Genomic DNA, 6,420 nt, shown 5'->3' with positions numbered 1-6,420 from the left:
GAGTGTCTGAAATAAAGTTACTCAGTTGCTTTCATCTTGCCTTTGAGTCACAACCTTCTCTCGGCTCGTCACAATACCATCAGATTTTCTTAGTTCGACAATCCATTGTCTTCTCTTCCTTCCCCCGCTTTTGCAATTCCTAGAGACCCTTTCTGTTGTTTCTAATGTCTAGCAATTATTTGTGATTCTCATATGTCCGGCTCATGTCCATTTCTTTTTTTTTTTGTACTTTAATCTGCTCTCCTATTCATGTTCCTCTTTTTCTGATTAATTACTTTGCTTTTAGAGAAAGTGACGTTTTACTTTTCATAATCTTATTTTGTTTACCAAGAGCTCTATTCTGTTTATCATTCTTTTAGTTTCGATCTAATGACCTGGGGAAACACGTCTGTCCCAAGTACGTATATTCATTAAAAATTTCTAGAGGTTCAACCATAGCCCTTATTTATTTTCTATATTTTCATTGGATATTATCTTAGTTTTAATTATCTTTATTTTCAGTCATACACTCACAGGCACACACACATATAATATAATATTTGTATATTTGCATATTTATACGAATATATATTTATATATACATATATTTATATCATTTGTACATGGTGCATATAATTATATGTTTATGTATACATGTATTTATTTCCCCTATAGGATAAAAAACAATTGTCTATATTATATATATATGTTGATATATATATATATATATATATATATATTTCATGTTGAGCGGCATTGCCAAACATGATTAATCGGTCTATCCAAGTACCCGATGAGAGGGCGCACCAGAGAGGTACACTCGGAAACCACAATGTCCCACAAATTGCTTAATATGCCGTGCTGTGGTTGGGAAAGGGATGAAAGGGTGGGGGGGGGAGGGATTGAATCTGCGTGTGTTTATATCTATCTAGATATTTAGTCCTGATTTTTTTTACTGGTCGCGTACACTGATATATATATATATATATATATATAAATGTGTATATATAATGTATATATAATATATATATACTGTATATATAAAAATATACCGTATGTATGTATGTATATATATATATATATATATATAAATGTGTATATATAATGTATATATACTGTATATATATATATATATATATATATAAATGTGTATATATAATGTATATATACTGTATATATATAATATATATACTGTATATATAAAAATATACCGTATGTATGTATGTATATATATATATATATATATATGGCGCATACCATTGGTTCTTGAGTTGGCCATGACCTCAAGACGTAATAAAGGTTACTTCAAACATTCAGGTAACCGGAGCAACAACGCTGTCGTCTGCAAGACATGCCAAAAAGGAAATACATTTGCTATTGATATCAGATGTCTTTTATTTATAAGTTAAGGACTTGGCGTACAGATACGTGGTAACTTATGTGTGTGTAAGTCTAATTGCTATTTTGATGTTCTTATATTTTCGGGCAATAAAAAGAAAATTTTACTATGAAAACTCGAAAAGAAAAATATATTGATGACGCGTCTCGTTAAATTATTTTACACTGGAATCGTAAGAATGAATAGAGCATACTGTTCTATCTTATTTCTGTTTTCTATTTCTTTTTAAGAGTGTACAGTTTACAAATATATATATATATATATATATATATGAAAGATTTATTTTAATATTATTACTCCTCTTCAAATATTTTAATTGTTCATTATTCACTTGTAGTTTATTTTATTTCCTTACCTCACTAGGCTATTTTACCCTGTTGGAGCCCTTGTGCTTATAGCATCCTGCTTTTCCAACTATGGTTATAGCTTAGCTAGTAATAATAATAATAATAATAATAATAATAATAATAATAATAATAATAATAATAATAATAATAATAATTATAACAGTAACAATAACAATAATAATAATAACAATAATAATAATAGTAATAATAATACATGATAGACAAATAACTAATAAAAGACTAATTACTGATTTAAACAGTTAAACATTACTAAGCAAACAATAAGACTTGAGCTACAATGACAATATACCGATAGCTTCAAGTGGTCTTATTGTTCATAACAGAGAAAATCTGTGCCCAATTAATCCTTATAATTAGAAACCATCTGGACAAGAATAAAGTACTTTAGAATAATCATGTCCGAATATTCATCATTTCCAGGGTATTTCAATGGTAAAGTGCTCTTTAGATGTCACTATTTACAAAGTATTTTAATGAAAGAATTGTCTCTTGATTTATTTGCTAGTTATTTTTGAAGACAGACAGACTGACAGACTGACTGACAGACTGACTGACTGACTGACTGACTGACTGACTGACTGACTATTTTTAATGTTCTTTTAGTTTCCATCCTTATGCTTCATACACAGTATATAATTACAATATAAGTTTATATTTCATTCCATGTATATCCGTTTCAATAAGGAATAATTCTTAGGTCTGTGTAGATAGCAGTTTATAATATTTACATCTCAGAACAATAACATTTTAATTTTGGGGAATTGTCTCTTATGTACATAAACATGTTTTCTTTTCGATTATGCTCACTTACTAAACATGGAGAGAAAGGGAATGAGTAGTTGTATCAAGTCTGGTTTGTTGAGAGAACTTTCAATGCATATTTTCTGAATAGAAAATCTGACAGATAGAATCAAGGATTGTTAGTTCGTGACAAAGAGTTCATAGTAAAGCATTTTATCCTCCGCAAAATGTTCAGTAACGACTACAAGGATTTTACACTACAGTAACTTTGTTACATTACTCTAGTATCAATTAAAGGCTCAAGAGAGCGAGTTGTAATCATAAAGACTATTTTCGCAATTATTTCTGTTATTCAAAATTTATAAATATATATAGAGACAAGTTGAAAAGACCAACAACTTGCAAAGCAAATGTCCACAGAATGATACGCTCCTGCAGTTATGTTGGTTGTGAAAATTGGTTATGAAAAGGCAGTGCGCTCGTAAGTATTCCCTTCCGTAAGCAGCAATATGTATAAATGTCATCTATTTATCTATCTGTCTATCTATCTACATACCTACCTACCTACCTATCTATTTATTTATCTATAGACAGGTAGCTATAGCGCCGAAGTTTAGATTAAAATTCAGTTAAATATTAATGTAAAACACAGACACACACAGGCACACTATTCTATCTTATTTCTCTTCCTATGTTTTTTTTTTTTTTTAATTTCTATAGTTCATAGATGAAAGAATTTTTTTAATGTCGTTACTGGTCTCAAGGTATTTTATTTTAATTGTTCATTACTTCTCTTGTAGTTTATTTATTTTCTTGTTCCCCTTCCTAAATCGCCTATTTTTCACTGTTGGAGGAGCCCTTGGGCTTATAGCATCCTTCTTTTCCAACTATGGTTGTAGCTTAGCTAGAGTAAATATATATATATATATATATATATACTGTATATATATTTCTTTGTTATGAAATTATATCCATGTCATTATCGATATAAAATCAGCGAAGCCAAATAATATGGCATTTAGAGTCGGTGGAAAGCGACAACGTCAAACATTTCTCGATATCGAATTTAGAGTTTTAAGAATATAAAAGCAAATTCATCGATTTTCATAACACCAAACTCAAATGACATATTTGTCCATGAAATGATTTACGATTAATAGAATAATATAGATTGGTTGGCTTTATTTTTATATTTGCTTATTTTTCCTTTTGGATATTGGAAAAGGTTTTCAAACTGAATTTGTGATTGATGTTAGTTTTTTATATATATATTTTTTGGAAGATGAGAGAGTTTAGGTATTAGGAAGATGGTGTGTGTGGAATTTTCGAGTGATGAATTTTAGGACCCTCTCAATATGATTGAGGTTAATTCGGGAATGTGGGCAATTTATATATATATATATATATATATATACTTAGGTATAGTGAAAAGATAGAAGTGGAGTTTGATAATTCAAAATATCTTGGGAATATGGAAGGGGAACTTGGAAGGTTTAAATTTAGAATTTTCTTTTTCGAGCTCAAATTTTAACCATTACTAACTTTAGATTTTTTTTCTCTCTCATCAGGTGAGTGTGCCTTCTGCTTTTCCCTTGCACGGGTAATTATTGCAATGGCGGTTGCTCGTCATTAGCGTGGTAAGTGTTTATCTTACTTTTGTTGTTATGTTTCATTGTAGTATATATATATATATATATATATATACACACTTTTATACTGTATTATATATTTTTGTGTGTACAGTACATACTCTTATATTCTTTTATATATTTTTGTATATATACAGTATATATAGAGTATGTATATCTTCATTACATATATACAGTATATATTATATATAAATATATATATATATATATATATATACATGCACATATATATACTCTATATATACAGTATATTTATGGGTACGTATATGTGTGCGTTTATTAACAGTATACATATCCATGTATTTCTGTGTAAAATACATATCAATCTAACTTTTATTTTAATGTCTTTTGAAGTTCTTTTGAATAAGTCGTATTGTAATCTCATTATTTTTTCTTAGTTATTGATAGTTTATTTCTTTATTGTGTAGAGCCGTTATAATGACTATCGTATGGAAACCAATATCATAAGGATATTGCCGAAGATGGCAATCTCTCTGTTTGATCTCTCTGATCTATAGAAGGCATTTCTCTTTGTACTCCTATAGACCTTTTTTTCCCCTTTGTAACTCATATATGGTCTAAATTAATTTCCCTTTGAATACATCTGTTTATGTCATGTTCATTTATGCTTAGGAAAGCTAATGCATTTAGTGTCTTGAATCTACAGGACAGACCCAGTCTACTTCAGTTTTAGTGACCATGAGACTGCATGGTTAATGCAGGCATTTCCTTGCTTTCATTAGGGGTCACCCACCCAAGAACTGATCAGAGGATGAAATGTTTGATTTTTCTTGTTTTTATTAGGGGTCACCCACCCAAGAACTGATCAGAGGATGAAATGTTTTATTTTTCTTGTTTTTATTAGGGGTCACCCACCCAAGAACTGATCAGAGGATGAAATGTTTGATTTTTCTTGATTATATTAGGGGTCACCCACCCAAGAACTGATCACAAGATAGAATGTTTTATTTTTCTTGTTTTTATTAGGGGTCACCCACCCAAGAACTGATCACAAGATAGAATGTTTATTTTTCTTGTTTTTGTTAGGGGTCACCCACCCAAGAACTGATCACAAGATAGAATGTTTTATTTTTCTTGTTTTTATTAGGGGTCACCCACCCAAGAACTGATCACAAGATAGAATGTTTTATTTTTCTTGTTTTTATTAGGGGTCACCCACCCAAGAACTGATCAGAGGATGAAATGTTTTATTTTTCTTGTTTTTATTAGGGGTCACCCACCCAAGAACTGATCACAAGATAGAATGTTTTATTTTTCTTGTTTTCATTAGGGGTCACCCACCCAACAACTGATCACAAGATAGAATGTTTTATTTTTCTTGTTTTTATTAGGGGTCACCCACCCAAGAACTGATCAGAGGATGAAATGTTTTATTTTTCTTGTTTTTATTAGGGGTCACCCACCCAAGAACTGATCACAAGATAGAATGTTTTATTTTTCTTGTTTTTATTAGGGGTCACCCACCCAAGAACTGATCAGAGGATGAAATGTTTTATTTTTCTTGTTTTTATTAGGGGTCACCCACCCAAGAACTGATCACAAGATAGAATGTTTTATTTTTCTTGTTTTTATTAGGGGTCACCCACCCAAGAACTGATCACAAGATAGAATGTTTTATTTTTCTTGTTTTTATTAGGGGTCACCCACCCAAGAACTGATCACAAGATAGAATGTTTTATTTTTCTTGTTTTTATTAGGGGTCACCCACCCAAGAACTGATCACAAGATAGAATGTTTTATTTTTCTTGTTTTTATTAGGGGTCACCCGCCCAAGAACTGATCACAAGATAGAATGTTTTATTTTTCTTGTTTTCATTAGGGGTCACCCACCCAACAACTGATCACAAGATAGAATGTTTTATTTTTCTTGTTGTTATTAGGGGTCACCCACCCAAGAACTGATCACAAGATAGAATGTTTTATTTTTCTTGTTTTTATTAGGGGTCACCCGCCCAAGAACTGATCACAAGATAGAATGTTTTATTTTTCTTGTTTTCATTAGGGGTCACCCACCCAACAACTGATCACAAGATAGAATGTTTTATTTTTCTTGTTTTTATTAGGGGTCACCCACCCAAGAACTGATCACAAGATAGAATGTTTTATTTTTCTTGTTTTTATTAGGGGTCACCCACCCAAGAACTGATCAGAGGATGAAATGTTTTATTTTTCTTGTTTTCTTTAGGGGTCACCCACCCAAGAACTGATCAGAATATAGAATGTTTTATTACTAAGTAACAAATGGTAGTGCATCTCAAGGAAT

The sequence above is a fragment of the Palaemon carinicauda genome, chromosome 21 (genome assembly GCF_036898095.1).
Source record: "Palaemon carinicauda isolate YSFRI2023 chromosome 21, ASM3689809v2, whole genome shotgun sequence".
Classification (NCBI taxonomy): Eukaryota; Metazoa; Arthropoda; class Malacostraca; order Decapoda; family Palaemonidae; genus Palaemon; species Palaemon carinicauda.
Note: the sequence above shows the minus strand (reverse complement) of the source record.